Source organism: Corvus moneduloides, chromosome 5, assembly GCF_009650955.1.
Source record: "Corvus moneduloides isolate bCorMon1 chromosome 5, bCorMon1.pri, whole genome shotgun sequence".
In the NCBI taxonomy this organism is placed as follows: Eukaryota; Metazoa; Chordata; class Aves; order Passeriformes; family Corvidae; genus Corvus; species Corvus moneduloides.
The window spans coordinates 18,365,766-18,386,849 of record NC_045480.1 but is presented as its reverse complement, the minus strand read 5'-3'; the positions used below and the strand labels follow the sequence as shown (position 1 = coordinate 18,386,849).

General features: G+C 41.2%; 1 long non-coding RNA gene across 1 annotated transcript; it reads left to right on the top strand.

Annotated features, from left to right (window-relative positions):
• The first annotated feature begins 30 nt into the window (after positions 1-30).
• LOC116443983 lies at positions 31-20,192 on the top strand. Its single transcript, XR_004240138.1, has 3 exons — positions 31-89; positions 18,611-18,782; positions 19,825-20,192. It is a non-coding gene; the product is annotated as an uncharacterized LOC116443983 (long non-coding RNA).
• The last annotated feature ends 892 nt before the right edge of the window (positions 20,193-21,084 follow it).

Genomic DNA, 21,084 nt, shown 5'->3' with positions numbered 1-21,084 from the left:
GAGAGGCGGGGACAGAGGGAAGAAGGAAGGGGGGGAGAAGCTTCCAGGCATTTTTGTTTTGGGCAGGGTGAGCGCTTTATCCTTTCTTGGTGAGTTTGTTAGTCTGGCTCTCGGTCCTTACGAGCATTTCAAAAAAGGGGGGAAAAAAAAGGGAAAAGGCTGTGAAGCTTTGAAATTAATCTGCCTTTTGATGACTTCATGTTCTCATCTAAAACAAGTGAACTTCAGCAGGCAGGGAGGGGAGAAGAAGAAGCTTTTATTAAGGCACAGTTGGGCAGTTTGCTCGCTTGTGTGCTGGTTGTGTGGAGCTGGTTTGCATTTTTATGCATTAATCAAAATGGAAACTGGTCCTTGAGCAACATAAACTGTTCTACATGGATGCGTACAAAAGTGGATTTGTGGATTTAGAAACTGAGTTTAAACTGTAGATGTTGAGGTATGTGTCAATGATGCTGCTCTGAAGTTTTAGGGTTAGTTAGTATCTGCTGCTTTACTCACCAAGATACCTGCTCCTCTGCAGCCCTTCTGCTCCTTTTCTTTTCCTTTTTTCTTTTTTTTTTGAAACTAGCAGTGATTTCTTTCCTAAGGGAGCAGTAAGCAGTACTGAGGCAGCACAACATCAGACAGAGGTGCAGAGGAATTGCTCAAAAGCTGTTTGGAGTATGGAGAGTTCACATGTGTTTCATCATCCCATGAACTAAGAAATGCTCTCCTCTCAGGGGCATTGTCCTCCCTACAGCACTTCCCACTGTCGTAGCTGAAATGTGGATTTGTGTGTCACAAGATCAATTTAACAGGGTGAGATTTCTGTAGAGAGAAAAGAGTAGCTCTTATTACTCTGGAACAATTCTCAATGCAAGAAAATCCCTTTCCCCTGTTCAAGTCTTCTGCCAGCTGAGTAAGGAATGGGACTGTCAGCTTCTGCAGTGGTAAAATTGTGTGTGTTAATCTTACCAGTGTCATATACTACATCAGATCCAAGATACTCAGTTATGTGAGAGACAATTTTTGTTCTTTATGTATGAGGGAGAGTAGAGCTAAAGGAATATCAGCTACTCAGATCATTAGCCAGGAACAGGAAATACAGAATTATCTAACTTCATTTTTGAATATTGGGATATTGAATGTGCTACTTTAGCTCTGGGCTTCAGTTCCTAATCTATGAAACAGGACAACTGGTATTTCTTCAGGGTATTTACAAATTTCTGGGATCACTGAGGTCCTGGGCACCGTGCAGCATTCAGGGGGAGCTGAACTCTCAGAGAGGCCAAGCGCCAGGATTGCCCATCACCCAGCCTAATGCTGCTGCCTTTGCAGGTCTTCCCAACTTCATTCGCTGGCAGTCTCTAAGCTGGGAAAAGCCATACTTGCAGTGTGGTAATATTATGAGATTGCTTGGGTTTAAAGCAGTTGGAAGTTTTATAAATAGACACAAAAAATGTTGAGTTAGACTAGCCAAATGCAAAGGGGACTGGTTCAAGTTTGTAAAATACAGGAAGCAAACATCCTGTCCAGGTACTATTAGAAAAATTATTTCTTAGCAGCATAAGCCATTTTTTATGGGGTCACAACAAATGGAAGGAAGAAAGGAGCATCATTCATTGTTTACTCTGAGTCACAAAGTAGTGAACTGCAGTTGAGTTTAACACTTTTACAAGGAAATTCCTGAGCCAGCAGTCAGTACTCCAAGAAGAGAATTGTAAAGCTTTAATTGAAGTATAAGGCATTTTGAACAGAATTTTAGCTAGCATAGGTACAGCAATGTTTCTGACTTCAGTGGCATTTGTGCTGCCTACACCAGCTGGGATTCTGTCCTTGGAAAAACCTACTTGCTGCTCTTTTTTGATGTTCTGCACATGAGGGAGGGAAGCAGAAATGCAGAAGGTGTAAAGGAGATGATCAAAGGGACATAAAGGACTGCAGCAAAGCGAAATGATGTATTTGTAGTGCTCTGCACTTCAGAGAATGAAAAGGAAATAGTAGCTGTGGGCTGCTGTCAGGAAGATGTATTTTAAAAAGGAGAAGGGCTGATAACTACAAGGAATACAATTGCCAGGGTGATTTGGCATTCATTTTGAGTCTGAAAGATGGTCCTAAGTACGAACCAGGTGTGTCATTAAAGTCTGTTGTTACCCACTGCCTGTGTTTTAATTTTCTGGTTACAAAGAGGTGCCAATAATGGGCTTGACAGCCTTTAAAGCAGACAGCAGTTACTGGGAAGAAAGCCTACAGTGACCTGACCATGCACTTGTGTTACAATCGCTGCTCTAAAAAACCAGACCTCTGCTTTTGTTCCAGTTCTACAAGATCTCTTGTATCCTGAGTTTCAAGCAATGTCCTAAAGTTTCCTGGGCTATACAAGACTGATTAGCCAAAACAATTTCTGCAAGGCTCTCTAGACCACATAGGAAGAATTTTGTTTTACAGTGAACTTTATACCAGACTCTGCTCACAAGCTCCCAATCCATGCTGTAACCTTCAGGGTTGGTTGTTTGGTGGGCTTCTTCTGCAATGACACCGTTCCTATTGCATTACCCTGCTGTTTGACTTAATGTTGTTTGATTTGTCCAGCACAGAGTTAAATACAATGAGGAAAACACTACATGGGAGAGAATCATTTGTAGCAAGCTGTAGCCTTTTTCATGTCTCCAGCACTTTGATCTGCTCTCTGTGGTTTTTTGATAGAATGGTTCTCCATAAAAACAACACCCAGGGAAGAAACTTTTATGTCTTTGGGAGTGAGTGATGGAACTGACTGCTTTTCTTCACATATGGCGGAGGCTGGAGCAGGTGAAAGAAAGGGGACGTTTGAAGTCTGAGGGAAACAGTCAAGATCCTTGGCCACCTGATATGCTCCTTTGGTTTTGGGCACTTCTTGCCATTTCAAGCCTGCAGCATTGGCTTTCAGCTGTGGTGATACAAGCAATGTGGCCAGGGAGGGCAGGACACGGAAAGCAGCAGTGCTGTCAGGGAGGGCAGGACACAGAGGCAGCAGTGCTGTCAGGGAGGGCAGGACACAGAGGCAGCAGTGCTGTCAGGGTGTCCATGAAGGCGCAATGGCTTTGGCTATTCACTGCCCGTCGTGTTGTCCAACACAGCCTGTGAACGTCTCATGGAGCTCTGGTGCTTACGAGGGGAGCTCTGCCCTGGGCTGAGCTGTTTTAGCCTTTTCACCTGCATGGGGAAGATGTGGCTGGCACTGGGCTGTGGGCAGCACCACATCCCACAGGAATTATGATGGAGCAAGTGGTTTGCAATTCCTATGGAGAAAAAAAAGAAAAGAAAATGAAACATTTTGCTGTAGCAAATGGAAAATCTGTTGCTGGTCATGACTTATTCTTCCTGTTTAATCCTGTTCCTTGACTTGGTATTTCTATTTAAAGAAATAAAAATATTTACTGCCTGAGAAAAGCATCCATTTATAATATTCTTGCAAAAGAGCTATAAGCATTTCCAACTTTTCAGAGCATTACCCATAACAAAACTCAAGTTGAATAAATAAATAAACAAAAGGGAAACAGCACTGTTCTCTCTAGGGAATAACTTCTCTTGAAAATAGAAACTCATGCAACTGTCAAACTACTCTGCATCAGCCAATTTGAAAAATTCTTGAAATTCTTCCTCTTTAATAGCTTGTGAAGAAATCATTTCATGAGAGTGAGGGAGAGATGATCTGTAAGTAAGCTTTTAGAAAAAGCTGCATTCAGAAACTCATTCTGTCAACCTAATTTAACAGAATTTAATCTTCACATGTAAATATAAAATACAAATATGTAATGTAAAAAGTAGGGATGGAGCCCAGCTATTAGATAATTTAGGTTATTATTTGTGTTTGTATTTATTCCCTGATCTTTTATAAAAAGTTTATCCTTTCCTCTGTGTAGCATTAATCTGATGAGAGGTTTGCTGTTTGAAAGGAGACAAGAAATAAACAAGAGACTTTTGTCAAGCTCAGTGCCCAATGGCCACAAATGGAATATCTTGGGGTTTTTAAATTTCGAAGTGCCCATTGCACACATTGTGCATATTTGCACAACTTCCGCTCTGTGCGGAGCTTCAGGTTGCAGCTTGGGAGCCGTAGGGACGCTGGACCATTAGGTCAGGGGTATGAGCAGTGGTTACCTAAAATAACCAGATACAAATAAATTTCTCTTTTTATGATACTTAGTAGCAGCTGTCTCAATATTGTAATGATCATCACAGGTGAACTGAGCATGGTTTTCAGATATTTCTATCCTTAGTGTACTATAAAGACACAACCATTGATAACAGGCCATGCCCTGCCTTCTGCTTGCACGTGTCATCCCCCTTTGGTTTGTGTCTCTGCTGTGGTCTGAAAGGGATTTATGGACACCAGACCAAACCTTACCAATGTAAATCAAGACTTAAGTTTCTCTATCCTGTTTTTAAAACTTACCATTGCTGAAGAATCTGCCATCAACTGTGGCTTGACTGTCCTTTCTCTTAGGGGTTTACCAGCTCTGCAGCGTGGTTCTCACTGCAGATTGGAACCGCTGTGTTGGTTGTACCCACTCTGAACATGGGGGACAGATTATTTTCCTCTTTGCAACAGCCTCATTCAGACCTGAAGGTTTAACTCTGTACCGATGGATATTCTATCTTTCAGCTAAACATTTCCAATTCTTTTAAGCTTTCTTCCTAAATTTTGTAGGCTCCTGTGTTGAGTAGACCACCTTTTCCTATGGACTGTGCACCTCTTCCTGGAAGAGAAGTCACAAACACCCCAGTGTGCCAGACAAACAGCAAGAACTGCCATCATGCTTGTCATGCAGACTGTCTTATTCTCTACATCATAATGTGATCTTTGCCTGATCCTTTCCTGCAGAACTGCTGCCTATGCAATTATTTCCATTTTATATTACAGTAGTTGCTATTTCTGCCATGTATTGGATTTTACCATTGTCTTAATAGAGTTACTGCCTTCATTTTATTTTCCCCACCCCTTATTGTTTCTCCAGCTTGTCACAAACATTTTGAATTCTAATCCTTCCCCACAGTGTATTTACAGCCCTTCCAGATTGGTGTCAGCTGTGAATTTAATCAGTTTACTTTTTGTTCCATCATTCACGTCATTAACAGGAGGGCTAAATAAAGCTAAATAGACAAACTTCTGCACTCGAGGCAGGTTGCTCTCCCTGTTGGGAACTAACTGGTTTCCAAACTGGGAACAGATTTCCCACCATCCCCATACCTGCTTTATAAGAGTGTGATCAAGACCCTTTTTTTCCCATGCTTCTGCATAAGAATGTCATGTGAGATAGTAGTTAAGATATTTAGCAAAGTTTGTTCAGATAACCACCTACTTCTTTTCTATATGCAAGACTGATTATTCTGCTGTAGAAAGGAAGTAAAAAATTCCTGATGTCTTTTATCCATTTCCCTTTCTGACATTCTATCCATTCCCCTTCTGGTGAATACAAGAAGTTTGCCTCTTTTAGTGGTTTTTCTGTGGCTGTGACTCCTGGATTAAGCCACACCTGTCATTACAGAATTTTCAGACATCATAGGAACCAAAATAATTTACTGGCCCTATCTCAAAGTATTTACAGTACTATTACTACCCTGGGAGAAGTAAAATGTCTTTGAAGAGCTGCCTGGTGCTAAGTGGTGTCTGAAACCTTAAGCATACAAAAACTAACAAAAAACTACCATTTAAGTGCACATCCCCACATTGCTTTCTCCCTTCTGCCAAAAGAGCCAATGGAACCCATTGGATTTTAATATTACATCAGCTATGGAAGCAAGGAATAGGTTAATTCATGCTAGCTAGACTAAACAAATTTCCAGAGGTTCCCATTTCTGACCCTCTTATTTCTCGCAAGCAGCAGCTGTTTGTGAAAGTCTCCCAGTTAATCCATGTTCCCCACCACTTCATTACAATTGCCAGTACTGAAGGCACACCTTGCCGAAACTAGGAAAGTTTTGCTAAAACCAGGAAGGTTAAACCCATTCCTAAGTTTGCATTTTAACGTAGAATCACAGGTGCTTCTCAAGTCACTAAGTAAAGTGAAATACCTTGATGGTTTATTTATAGATTCATGAGGATCTTGATGCTCCCATGCCCCATATCAGAGGCCCTGTTAGTGCTTAAATCCTTGGTGGCACCTGCAGGGCTCTGCTCTGCACTAGAGCTCAGCAGAAGCTGAGGGCAATCATGTTCCAGGAGGACAAAAGCCCACCTGGCTTTGACATCAGGAGCAGCTCCTGCTCTGGTGACAGCCCAGCTAAGGGTGTTGTGTGTGGAGGTAGGGGCTGTTCACAGGCAGCCCTGGATGGAGACAGCCCTGGGCTCTTGCTGGAGTCAACACTCAGCAGCATCCAGGAGGATCTTCATCCTTGAACACAGCAAGGTGCAGGAGAGCCCTTGGACTCCTGGAGGCTTTATCAGAGCAGGTATTTCACCTCAGAAGATGCTACCATGGAATGAAATAATGAAAAAAAAGGTATGGCTTATCTGTGTTGCATACGCATCTCCTTGAAAATTGTGTGTAGTTCAGGACCTGACCCTCTGAGTACTTTTCAAAGCAGTTTGTTGTAAAACCTTTGAATTTGTATCTTTCAAAACAGCAGAAATTATAAAATTTTTAAAATGCAACGTTTTTCAGAGTAAAAATAGCTTTTATGGTAAAGCGGTTCCCCACCTTTTTAGTCGTATTTATCCTAGTGGCTGACTTTTGTAAGAATAACTGAAACCCTGAGAGATTGATGAAGTTTAACAATGTGTGTTCATTATATGCAATTTTGTTCTCTCAGTGAAAACACAGACTCCTAAATCCTACTTACGCTCTGAAATTTCAGAGGTTCCAGTCCTCATCTGACCTTAACACCTCTTAGTTTTGTGCAGCTTTTGTAAGCCTGTGCACATGTTTAAATTCTCCCATGGTGAATGGTTTTGGAGATCAGATGTTCAGGATTAAGAGCACAACCAGTTTGTGCCTTGTTTAAAATTGTTTTGACGTTTTAGTGGAAGTCATTAAGATTGTTTTCTTGTACTCTCAAATGGCCCACAGTATGAGTGAGCCATTTTTAGGAAAATTACATAAAAAGATTTGAATTGCATAAAAAGATTTGAATTGCTAAATTACTCACCTTGAGAATGTTAACACAAATATTTTGAAAACTCTGAAAGTTCTATCCGAGGTAAATATTTGCACCTGAATTCCTCCCTTGGGAAGATTAATTCCAAAATAAATAAATAATTAAAGTCAGGGACCATTCTTAGTAAAAGCATGTAAGAATAGTCAATTCTAGCTGAAGATGCTCTTAGTATTGTTTATATTTACATTCTTCTTTCTTTCTTTCTTTTTTCTTTCTTTCTTTCTTTCTGTCTTTCTGTCTTTCTGTCTGTCTTTCTGTCTGTCTTTCTTTCTTTCTTTTAACTGTGCAGTGGAACCAAAATCTCCCCAAATGGTGCCAGGTTTAAGGATCTCCACAGAAGTGCAGCATGGTTCTGTGGGTTCTGATTTCCAACCAGGTGAATCTCACTAGTCCCAGCCCAGCAGCCCAAAGGATTCGAGCATCTCTGAAACTGGAGGTTTGGCTCTAGAAAAGCTGAGGTAGATAGGAGGCAAACACATGAAGGCCCTCTGTTTTTATCAGCTCCGATGTCTGCATTAATAGGCAAGACTGAAATTGCCACCTGCTTACAGAGAGGCTTTCAACTCATAGTGCATGGAGTTCTTAATAGTATCCCATTAGATATAATGAGGTACACTGGTGCAGATTTCCCCCCTGAAGTTTGCACGCATTTGTACAAAATAAGGCTCCTGCTGGGGTGTTTTATGAATGTGGAGTCTTTCAGTTCCAGTTAAATAGGATAACCAGCTGTTTTCCAGGGCACAGGAAGAAATCCTTGGATTGGTTGTTGTCCCTACTCTCAGCATTAGCATGCCTGCAAAAACAGAATAAAAACACACAAATATTTTTCTGTAACCTTCTTGAAGGGAAGGCAATCCTTCGAATGCATCAGAAATTCTAATAGATGCAGGGGGGGAAAAAAGGAGAAAAATCCATTTTCTTTGTCCCTTGATTTTGCTACAAACCTTCTTTCAATCTTCAGCCTCCAGGTCTCCCTCGCATGAGTTGTCATCTGTGTTGTCACTTGCAAGACTTTATTCCCAAAACCTGCAGATGTTATTAAATTTGAGGATTATAAGGTTATGTAGGACGTGGTAGAAGCCAGATACGGATTGGATGTTTTTATTAGAGGATTACCAAATTTTGTTAACAGGAGTGTGCCTGAGTAATTCTACTGGAAGCTCTGTTGTGCTTATTATGAAACATCTGATCCTGAAGCAGATACAGAGCTGCACCCTGGCAAGGTCCAGGTGTCTTACCACACCAAGGACAGGTTGTGTTCATGATGTGTAAAGCTGGATCATTGCAAATGATACATACTGGTTTCACTGGGAAAAGTGTAATGGTCGTGACAGAGGTATCTCACCATAAAATCCCAAATATCCCAATGACTTCAGAATCCTTTTGCACTGCTGGTACGTGTTACAGGCAACAAAATAAAATCAATATACAAGGTGTGTGCTTCCACGTTAGTTTCAAATACAGTGAAAATATCTAGTGCTTTTTGTAGTTTTTTGTAACTTGAATATTCCTAGTATATGACACCAAGATCTTAAGCAAACTTGTTGCTCCTAAGGCATGAGATTATGATGACATGTAACTAACTCTGTAAATGTCACTATACACGTGTGTTTGTGAGTGAGGGCCTAACTCCAGCTAGTGAGCTTAAAGCAAGAAATCAGAGTAGAATGTTGATGAAGAATAAATAACTAATCTGACCCTGGAAACAGCATTTTCTCACAGTGATGAACTTGCCTAACTAAGGTCATCCACCAGCTACTGAGGAGGTAACTTCTACTCTTCTTTCAAGAGGAGGGTGAGTCATGAAATTTCCAGAAGCTATGAACTCTTTTTGCATACAAACTTGTACCCTGGTGGGAAGCTCACACGCATGCAGCCATTTGCTCCCCTCTAACAGGAGGGCAGAGATACTTGGAAGGGCAAAAGCAAGAAAACCTGTGGGATGAGATAAAGACAGTTTAAGCGGAGGTGGGAAATAGGGGCAAAGACAGCCTGTGATGGAAAAGCAGTCACTGCTCACCAGCAGACCATCGCCCAGCACTGCCTGCAACAGCATCTTTGGAAACGCTTTGGTTCCTCCATTTATTGCTGAACATGATGCCACAGGGTATGGAATATCCATCCCTTGGGTCAGTTGGGGTCAGCTGTGCTGGCTGTGTCCCCTCTCAGCTCCTCATGCATCCTCAGCCTCCTTTTGCTTGTGGGGTGGCATGAGGCCGAAAAGATCCTAACTCTGTTGTAAGCCCTGCTGAGCAGTGACTAAAACATCTCTGTTATCAAGAGTGTTTTGGCCACAAATCCAAACCAAAGCACCCTACGAGCTACTTTGAGGAAAATTAGCTCCATCCCAGCCAGACCCAATATCCATGCAAGGCTGGATGCTGGCATAGCTCTGTACAGGGAGGGAAAAGAAAACAGGGGTTTGAGTCACAGCTAATGTGGTTTGCAATTCCAAGAGAAAAATGAAGAGTATTGAATAAGGAATTTGTGTTGTACTTCCAGGTACACCTTTCCTTCTGCTACAGGGCTGAATTACTGCTGCTGGGATAATAAAGTCTACTTGATTTATATGAGCAGACTCCTAATTACTTAATAAACCACTCTAAAAGTTATTTTGTTGAGTGGAAAATTATTAACTGGCTGAAGATCCAGCAAGCAGCAGCTGTTTCATAGTAGAAACTGGGAGAACTGGCCATGTTCAGTGCCAGAAAAAATATTTTTTCTAGTTTTAAAGCTATTTCCCACTTGGATCTACAAGGAAAGGGAAAATTCAGGTCCATGTATATAATTCGAAATTGTAATTACTGGCATAAATGAACATTTGCTGTTTATACTATATTTATGTATTTTCGAGATGCGAATTAGTCATACAGATCCTGTTCCACCATGAATCCTGTCATCAGTTTGAGCTTTTCATAGAATCATAGAATATCCTGTGTTGGAAGGGATCCACAAGGATCATCTAAGTCCAAGTCCTGGCCCTGCACAGGACACTCCAAGAGTCACACCAGGTGCCTGAGAGCCTTGTCCAAACGCTTCTGGAACCCTGTCAGGCTTGGTGCTGTGACCACATCCCTGGGGAGCCTGTTCCAGTGCCTGACCATCCTCAGGGTGAAGAACCTTTTCCTGATATCCAACCTAAACCTAAACAGCTATGAGGCCTCACCTGAGTGTGATTATTCAGTTTATTAAAATTAGTTGTCTGTTTCTGCAGGAAGGATGAGTATCTTTTGCCTTGACTATGGATATTTACTCATGTTTTGGACTGGATCTAAGATGGCACAGTAGTTAGTTTTGATTCAATGGGTAATTTTTAACTTCAAGATTGCTCACAATATCCAGCTGGGTGAGGATTTTAAAATCATCTTTGGGAGAGTTCAAGTAGAATTCCACCATGAAATTTAGATTTTAGGAAACTTCACATCAAAAGGTAAATCTCTCTACAAGGTAGAATAGAGCATGCACACTATATGTAATCACATAGTTACACAGTTCCTCATTATAGCCCTGTAGTCTCATTTTTCAGACAGTAGAAGAGCATCTATGTGTTCTGAACGCTTCTGGCGTGGTGTGACTACAAAGTTTGATCATTGCTGTATGTAGCTTCATCAAAGAATATTGTCACATCACAAAAGGAAATATGGTCCTAAAATTAAAGGACAGATTTGGGTTCTGGAAGCATTTTAGTCTCTTTCTCTTGACACGGAATAAGGAGTCTAGCCTCCTCTTACCTCCAATTTGCCCTTCTTCAAAATGTTGATAACGATGAGTCACTTCCTTATGGGGGTGCTTTGAAGCTTAGATGAAGTCTGAGTTGTTTCTGACACTGAGAAAATTGATGTCAGAAACTGCAGTATTGGAATACTAATCTTTCAAGGCTAAGATAAATAATTGTCCACAAATGAAAAGCTATTTCCTCTGCAAATTTTTGGCCCTCTCTATAATATTCTTTGGATTAGTAGAGTCCAAACTTAATACAGACAACAGAGGAGACAGTGGACACTGCTTGCTTAAGTAAACAGCAGCCAGAGCCCAAATTATTAGTAAATACCAAGGCTTCATTTAGGTTGAATAACACTGCAATCCAACAAATAAATGAGCCATCAAGTCTGAATTTATGTAGCATACGAAACACATTAAAGCCATCTGACCATGACAAAGGCCTTTTCTGCTGTGAATAATGAGGCAAACACATTAGAATATCCTTTAGATGAGACGTTAAACCCAAGGTCCTTTCTGTTTGTCTCTGGTGGCTCTTCAGGTGGAAGTTAAAGACTCCATGGCATTTCACTAAAACCATAGAAAATCTCTGGCCCTGAATGGTATTACTTTCCTTGTAAAGAAATAAATTAAATTTAAAAATTAGAATAGCCGAGGTTGCATATGAGTTGAATGTCATCAAGGAAAATGCCAGTTTTCCTATCCATGAGGGCAATGAGGAAAGTTCTCTTGTTTCACTGAGAAGAAGGTCAGTGTGTCTGGTATAAATATAGGTCTTTAAAAGTCCTTTGGGATTTTGGGAGTGTAAAGCACAGAAAAATGCTTTGTACTCATCATTAACAAAAACTGTGGTAAAGGAGAACAAACTCAAGTCATATATGATATGTTTGCATGTGTCTATGCTTATGTAACTAGACACACACTTTTACATGTGTAATTTCCAAGAAGTGACTTGGAAACAAACAGAAAATATGCCAGGAAAAATTCTTTACCTCAGCCTGTACATGTGTGATTCACTTTAGGAAGTTCATCTCAATTTTCTGCTTCTTTTGTATAATACCAATGATTTTGTATCACTTGAGATACTTTAGCTGTTCCTTTAGTCTGAGTCTCAGTGAATGTTTATCCACTGAGTCTTGTTCCCTTAGCCTGCATTTTAGTTGTGTAGTTTCACACCAGAGTTTCTTAGCATTAGACACTCATAAGTAAGAGGCAGAAGAAGTCATGTGATAGGTAAATTTCAGACTCCTCTCATAGATGTAGATGTACTATTTTATTGTTACCAAGCTGACTGGACTTACCCATTTGAATTTAAAAGAATTATAGAGAGAACAATCCTGTTGAAAGAAACACAAGAATTAGGTTAGAGCTGAACCCCCTTAGCAGCAGAGATAATAAAGCCTTTCATGAAGAACTGACTGATGAATCTGGGTATCATTCAATATTCTGAATAATGAGCCAGTTCTTCCGTCTTGCTGAGAAACATATGGGATGTGAGGAAACCAGCTATAAACCCAGCCATGTCTGTCCCATCCGGCATCCTCTCTGCTGGAGCCAGGGAAGTGCTGCCTTATGAGGAAAGATGGTTTAAGGGAAACCTTGGTATTCAGTAAAAGCAAGCTCAGCCTTTGTGAGTCTTATGTGGCTTGAAGCCCCTGTTTTATCAACAGGAATGCCACAGAGAGCTGCAGTACTTGTCCAACGGGGATTAATGCTGGCTGGTTTAGGGAATCCATTGTGTTTCCCATTTTTAGTGTGTATTTACTTGAAACTTCTGACACAATGGAAATGTCCCACAGGTCATACTTTCAGGGTCTTATATTTTAAAAAGGTACTTTCCAAGAGAAGAGAGAGTGGTAAGAGGAGAGCAATGTAAATATCTAACAATGACACTTCTTCACATTGATTTAATTGATTTTCATTTCACTCATCCCCACATTAGGGATAGGAACTCTAGTAATGGGGACTGAAAGCACATGCTGCCTTTTCTGACTAGTCTGACACGTACGTGTACCCTATGAGTATATCAAATGGATTTTTAAGCCGTGCCGTTTCTTCCACAACAATAATTAAAGATGCTATTCTAATCTAAGGGGCCAGATCCAGCCCGTGCTTTGTGATGGCCACTTTGCACAGGATAACTACAAATCTTGTCAGTAGCTTGTGTGGTGTTCAAAGCAACAAGTGGAGATTTCTTTTTTGAGGATTTCTCTTTTGAGGATTTCTCCTAGACCTAGATGGACACAGAAAAGAATTTGTCTCTTCAAATTTAGCTTACTAACGTCTAAAAAAAATTATTTCAGCAAGTGAAAATTTTGTCTAATCTTCCATTTTATCTGCTTTGGTATGATTAGGGACCCTTCAAGGCATTACCGATAGAGCTTTACTGCGTAGCTTAAAATATCTGATATTTTCAACTTGTGGTATTCAACTTAACAGGTTTATTTTAAGTTACTGATTCCTAACATTCCTTTTCTTTGTCTTTTTACCTGCTGTCTAAAACACTGGAGGCAGGTGCTCCCAACGTAGGGTCTGTGATATATGAGTGTATTGTTTGGACTCCATACAGAGGGAGGTTGTGATAGACATCTGCCCAAAAAGCAATTAACTGAAATGTATTTTGAGAGACAAAATAATTCTGTGGTGATTTACCACCTCCAGAAGGGAGGTGTCTTAGAAACAGTGTTGTTATTTGTTGTGGATTTTTTCAGATGTTTTACTTCCAATTTTCAAGAATTAAGAAAAAGAAAAGTTGCAAATTATTTTACCATGTAACACAGACAACAATATATAGAAGTAATTAATAGGGACATTTGAAGGGAAAACAGGGTCGCACCATTAGCCCCTAATAAAATGCATCAGAGTTGATGAATTATTTTAATGGGACAGAATGACAAAAAAGGGACTGTTTCACCTAAGCAGGGACAGCTGGTTCCTCTGACAAGGATACATTGCTGTCCTGTGGAGTCTGCCAGCCAGCAAGGCTGAAATAATAGCACTGAGAGAGGTGTGAATGCTCCTTGTTCACCTAAATTGAGAGGTAATATGAAGTCTAATTATGAACACTTGGTATTAACTGCTTCGTGTCTGAAGGCAGACAACAGATCGACTGCCCTCTATCGTGTCCAGGGAAGGTCTGCTTCGATTTTACAGATGGTTGTGCATCCTGATGCCACCATGCCAGCTGTGCCAAACAACATCCAACTAACAACTGTCCCTACCAGAGGTTTTTGATCCCTATTTCCGTTCCTGGGCAATGGGAGCTTGGGACAAAATTTCCATCTGGGGACCAAGCTGTGTGTTTCTCAAAAGCAGAATGGCTCCCTTACCATAGCCGGCAGTGCCAGGCAGCAGCTGGGGGGGGCTTTACAGGCTGTACCTGCACAGACTTCTGTACCTGCACAGAAATCCGGCCCTGCTGCAGAGCCCGTGGTGCAGGGCAGCCCTGGGAGCGGGGCTCATCATCTGCCCAGGGCTGCCCTCCCACTGCTGCCAGGGACAGCCACCCGTTGTGGGGGCCGGAGCTGCAGGCACAGACCACAATGACTGAACCATCTGCCAGGATTCAGAGCACAACAGGTGCATTTACAGGATTTAGGTGACTAATTGCAGAATTTACTTTCATACAACATGTTTGTGTGAGGGGGAGAGAGAGGTGGGTTAACTTAACTGGCAGAGATTTCTGCAATTATTTGAAAGGTGGTTGTAAAATGACTATTTTATCTTGCATCTCACCCGCTTCTGAGAACAAAAGTGCTTAGATTTAAAAATATTATCTAGATGGGGATGGGATGGCACAGGAGATTGAGACTAAGGCTGCTGAGGCTCCATTTGTAAGTCACGCAACCAAGGCTAGTGAGGAATGCAAGGCACTGACCCTTTGCTGGCTTCTGTGAACTGGAAACCAGAGTCCAGTTCCAAAAGAATTAAGGACCTGATCCTACTTTCATATAAACAGTGGTCCAAGCATGAGTCTTAAGCACCATGTTGCAAATCCTCAGTGCTGCTTTTAGCAAGTGTCCTGGCACCGAGGAGATGAAGGCAGGCAGGATTGGAGAGGCAGTGTCTGCTGCTGCCTGCAGAGCCAAGCTGAACTGCACTGTCAGAGCAGCACTAGCTCATCCTGATGCTCAGTTTCAAAAGGAAAAAGTGAGCATCTGCTGTCTGCAACACTAAGAAAACAACAACCCAAAACCAAAAGCAAAACAAAAAAAGCATGTGGGAGGGAGGGGAAGGAAAAGAAGGATGGAAAACAAGCTAAGAAAAAACCAAAAGAACAAACATAAACATAAAATCTATGCCAAAACTAAAGCCTTTGGTCCCCTGATCAAAATAACTTCGATCAATGTATCTATTCTCAGAAGCACCTTATTTCAAAAAGCAGCTAGCTTTCTAACAAATAAAGAATTGCTCTGTGGTTTCCTTCCAAAGCTTAAATTCAGCTTTCTAGGGTAAGATGAAAAGCTGATTTTCTAGAAGTTTAACATGTTTGTATAAGCATGTCAGGTGAAATAAATGACATTGATACTCAGTGTGTATATAGGTGGCACCAGCTCCCAAAACTCTCTCTCTTTTTCATCTTACTGGAACATTAACTTATGCTCCCGAGGGCTAGGTAGAATGCAGAGTGAGAGTGTGAACTTAAAGATAATTTATCATAGCTCTCTCCTTGTATCATTCTCTTTTCCTAAACTTTTCAATATCAGAATACAGAGCAGAGGGAGTTTACCTTTGCCTTAGCTGCTTCTGACTGCACCCATGGAGGCTCTTACTCAAATCAAACCTTTGCATCCTGCAGATTGACTTCTCAGCATATTCCCTTGGTAAGTAGAGGAGTGGACATTTTACCATTGTAACTGGGTCACAGGAACTTTAAAAATCGATCTTTTCAGATGCAAAACATATCAAGATCTATAGGAAGAGCAGGGAAGGCGTTTCATAGGAAAGCACGTCATCCAGTCCAGCAAGAGCTGGTGACAGAGAGGACCAAGGAACACCACTCTTTACTCCTTGCTCTAAACAACTCTTAGCAACAGCTCTGGAAAGGCTTGGACTCTCTTTTTATTATGCATTTATATACTACTAAGTGTGACAGAGGTGTTCTACTAAACGTGCTACAAAATGGCAATGTAATGTTAGTGACAATGTAGATTGTGTAGTGCTGGCACCCAGTTTCCCTTTTCTATATTAATATCCATAAATTACTCTGCGTGGATTACTTAAACTTATAATTTGACTTTCTAGTAGAGCTCAATTTTGCAATTCACATTTTGCAGAATGGAAAACTGAGGAGTACATAGGTTTTGTGACTTTTTTCTTCCTGATCTACTGTTAAAAAAAAAAAATAAACTGCTGATTTCTGCACCACAATACTGAGCTGCTTTTCCTTTTCTTTTCTTTTTTTTTTTTTTTTCTGGTTTGGTTTGAGTTTTTTCTTTGGTTGTTTTTTATAGGAATAGCAATGTTTTAATGTCTAATGTTGCTGATAGGGATCAGCATTGGAGATGTCTGGAGATGGCAGATTACATCGCTTTATTTTAAAAATAAAGTATTCTTAAGGGTGATCTACCTTCCTGTATTTTAGTTCTCTGTTCTTTATTTGTACGTGATGTTTAAGGTGGGAGTAGGAGTAGCTGCAGAACAGGTAGCAATCAATGAGTGGGAGAATGCCTGGCCCTTCAAGAGATGTGATTCAGGGTGCTGCAATTCCCCTGAAGTACTGAAATCCAGAGTTATTGTGTATTTGTCTTTAGCTCTGTTTATAAGAAAATGAGGCAGAACTTGGCATAGGAGCACACCTTGCAAATTTGCTTCTAAGGCCTTTACTTCTGTCCATCAGAGAGCCAAACCATGGAAATGGTCTTAGACAGTCTTATTAGACAGTCTTGCATATAAACATGCAATATGTGGGCAAAAACAAGCACAACAAAGAGAAGTCTTTGAAACATCAACTGATTATGCAAGGGGCTGGGTGATTATGTGCAGACCAAGGGCAGCCACAGTGCTAAGCACTGCTCTTCCACCCATAGCTATACCTGTAAGAAAAAAGCCATTTCACAAAAGCTTGCTGTTAAGGGGACTGAAGCAGTAGAAAACCAAACTCGGCATGGCCTGGGGAGTGTGTGCTGCACAGAGGTGACTCTGCTGGCTATGTGAGATTGTATCACATCATGTCGTGAACATGGTTCCAAAGGTGCATGATAAAATAAAATGTGGAGAATGCAAGCTTTATGGTTGTCTCAGGAAACAGGCTGCTGACTGCAGAAGGCTTTGAGAATATTCTCAGGTATGTTTGATCATATATTTGTTCTGTTCTTGCAATTTCTCCTTACTCGTATGCTACTGGCCATCATCATCAGACTTGCAGTCCAAACAGGTAGTCTCTGTACTGAACCAAGGTGTTCTTGGTGTAACATCTTGGCAAACAACTAAGGAACTGTTCACCTTTCTATCTTCCTCTTCCAAAGGGAAAGGAGTGTAAGACACTGATATTCTCAGCCTGTGAGTCAGTTTGCCTAGTCTTTGCATTGTTTTCAGCCTATCTTCTAAAGATGATGTGCTTTTCCATGACCTTCAGATTCTGGGAAGTTTATGATAATAGGAACACACAAATATCAGTGCATGAAGGTTTATGAGGCCGGAGTATGAAGAAGGGGAGGATTCTAGACAATCCATCAGGGTGTGCAGGTCTTTGTGGGGATAGAGTTAAATTTTCTTTATTGTAGCTGATGTGGGACTATGTTTTGGATTTGCACGGAAAACAGTGTTGATTACAGAGATGTGTAAGCACTGCGCAGTGCTTACACAGTGTCAAAGGACCTTCCTGTTTCTCACCTCATCCCATCAGCGAGCAGACTGGAGGTACACAGCTGACAACTGTCCAGAAGGATATTCCATACCATATGGCATCAAGCTCAGTGTATAAAAACGGGAGAGGAGGAAGTTTGGTGGGTGGGCTGCTGCTCAGGGTTTGGCTGGGTACCAGTGGGTTGGTGGTGAGTGATCATTTTCATTTGCATCATTTGTCTTTCTGGGGTTTTATCTTCCTCAGTCTTTGTTGTTTTTTCCCATTTTTTCCTTGCTTTTCACAAATGTTTATTATTAGATTGTTTTGATTATTAAACTGTTCTTATCTCAACCCACAAGTTTCTTTTTCACTTTTACCCCTTCTCATTCTCCCCCCATCCCACTGGAGTGAGTGAATGACTGTGTGGTGCTTAGTTAAACCATGACACGCGGACAATGGTTTTCACATAATTTCATTTGCCATAAACAAAGGATGCTTGTTTATATCCAAGGAATTGACTAGATCCTTCATAATGTAATCACTTTAGCGTGCATTAACATCCTATGTAAAAGTTGATTTCCAAGGCAAAACTCGTGTCTGCAAGCAAGGAGAGCCTAAGAAAGAGCCCTCACACCATGTTCTCACCCAAATCTTTAACTGTTTTTTCAGTCCTATTGTCTTGCTTACCAGGAATCACTATGCTTGCCAAACTAGGAAAGAACCACGTGTGTAACGTCTGTCTGTGTCCAGAGAACAGGGCTGGCAAAGAAGGCAACCAGCCACTCAGCTCTGTGGTTTCTCTGAGCTGGTAAATGAGGCTATTGCCACTCTAACAAGAATCCATTCGATTTTCTGGCTTGCTAGCTCTATCAGTATTGTCTGTTTACTTATCTATTGTTATGATGGAAATTATACAGGAATTATAACAGGAATATTCATGCATGCACTTTTTTCCCTTCTTTTTTCCCCACTATACTTCTATAGCATCAACACCTTGTAAACAAGGATGAAGTTGTGGCTTTTATAGATTGATCTCTAAGGAATAGTATGCTTAATGCCATGAAAATATGCCAGAATAATAACCAGCAACCTTAGAAAGGAAAGTCCAAGTCTTGGAATCTGAATACGTTCATCAGTACATTCTCTTGTGCTAGAGGTAACAAGTGATTTATATACCTATGTATATAAAGCTTGATTTGAGAACTGTCTTGGGACAAGTTAAATTCACATCAGCTACTGCCTATAGTATAGTGCCCAATCTATTATCAATATATAACAAAGATAGCCTTGCATGTGATGTATGCATACAGCTTTAGAGCATCCTTGCTATAGATGCTCCTCTGTTGTAGGCATTTGACCTCCAGGGTGACAACAATCCACAGCATTTGAAATCTGACTTAGATTTTCTAAGTGCAGGTGGCAATTCAAAACTCCGGGGAGGTTGCTTAGATGAAGATAAAGTATTGGCTACTATGGCCAGCTGGCTCCAGAGGCAGTTTCTATGCAAAGGAAGAGATCAAGTGCAATCTCTTCTCCATTCAAAGCAATGCAGGTTTTTCTCTAAGGCTTCCAACCTCTATGGTTATCACACTAAAATTGAAAACATTTTACCCTTGCCTGTGCATAGCATGAAATCTTGTGGGCTTCAGCTAAGCTGCTTCCTGACTGGAAGGTACATAAAGATGTGCAAGGAGACTGCATGAATCCAATGGTGAGATGATCAAAGAGGCACTCACTCATTGCCTCTTATGTCCAAGGGTTCCTATCCCCCAGTCCTTCTCAGTTTTTCTGTGGTGTTTGAAAGATTATCCTCACTGTCTGCAGTGCCTTCTGGTACATGGATGTGACAGAATAGGTAGTGCATTTGCTCCTTAGCTCCCATAGCATGAACTAAAGCAGTAGCTTATGGACTGATGTATTAATTTCAGCCACCACTGCACACATCCAAGGGAGGGATGCCAGATACTTTCCATAGCCCACAAAGTGCAGTTGATACTCAGTCACTCTCTTTAGTTCACTGACACCTCGAGAGGATAGAAGCACAGCTAGCACTAGAAGAGGTCACTGTCACTGGTAGAGGACAGGAAGATAGTTCCTCCAAAATATCCTCCAGAGTGACACTGTATTTGGGTCTTGGTAACGTTCTTGGATTTTCAGTTTCAGAAACTTGCCTCTGTCCGTCTCTTTTCCTTCTGCAGGACTTCCACCCGCAGGTCAGCCTGGATACTGCAGCTGAAGTGTGACCTGCACTTTGTGGCAAAACTAGCCAGAGCAGCAGGTAAGTCCTATATTTCCAGCAGAAGGCAAGGAGAACTCTGGATTTACTTTGGCAAGGGCCCCCAGAGTCAGGGACAGCTGATGAGAGGGCCCATATCTGAGACACAGCCATTTCAGCAAAGGAGAAAAGTGCAGCCCCTGGCTCTGTATCCCTCACATCTGGATTCATCTTCTCATGGGCATAACATGACGTACTCATGATTACTTTAGCCAGGTGGGTTTCAGAAGACAGAAAAAAGCTGGAGGAGCTCACCATTTACAGATGTGGAAACCATTTCTATAACTGACAGTGTGCTTTGGCCATTTCTTATTAATGTCTTTTGATAATCTCCTTCACAAATCAAGCAAACTGGGTAAGGACAGAGACTGTGCAGACAGGAATGTCATTTGCAGTAATGTTCACACTGTGCTCATTCTCAGGCTTCAGAGAGGCTTACTCATTAATTTGAAGAGGGTAGGAGAGGCTCTCTTTGCTGACCTACGCTACATAAAATAAAACACAGTTAGTAAAGCAGGATGGCTAACTTCACTGTAAAGGTCCAAGTTTCTCTTCTCCCTTGTTTGATAAATGACTGTCATCAGAATTACTGTGCTCCCCTAAAGCAATTAGTCATTATTGGATGATCAAAGTATTTATCAAAACTTCAGGTGCAGTGTGATTGATCTTCATTTGGGTTGGAAGGGTTTCCTTGCTGGATTTTGGAGAAGGAATCCATCAGTGGCACAGCCATCAAACAGAAGGCAGCAGGTATATCCTTGTCAGAGAGATATATGACTATGCAGAAGTTCCAAAAGGTGCCAAGAAGTGCAGCTCAGTAGCAGAGGTAGCTACTGTCACCTGGCAAAACTATTGGGTTTTAGGAGATAGAACATTTAATCCACCCACCCACATCAAGACTGCCATAGCCTACCTTAGAGGAATTTTAATTGAAGGATTTATACAGCTGTGGAATCTTGAAATCCCCTGAGTAATGTGCAACTGTCTGAGACGCTCCTGGGAACAAACGGCACTCCAGTATTTGCCACATTAAAAACCTATAAAAGAGCTATTCCAACATGATAGGTCTGATCTACCTTTTACAGAAAACTTAAGATAAGTAACCTGGATCAAAAGTAATCTAAAATGTCATTGTAGCTGTTACAGCACTGTGTTCATGAGCAATAGATGCACTTGAGAAGAC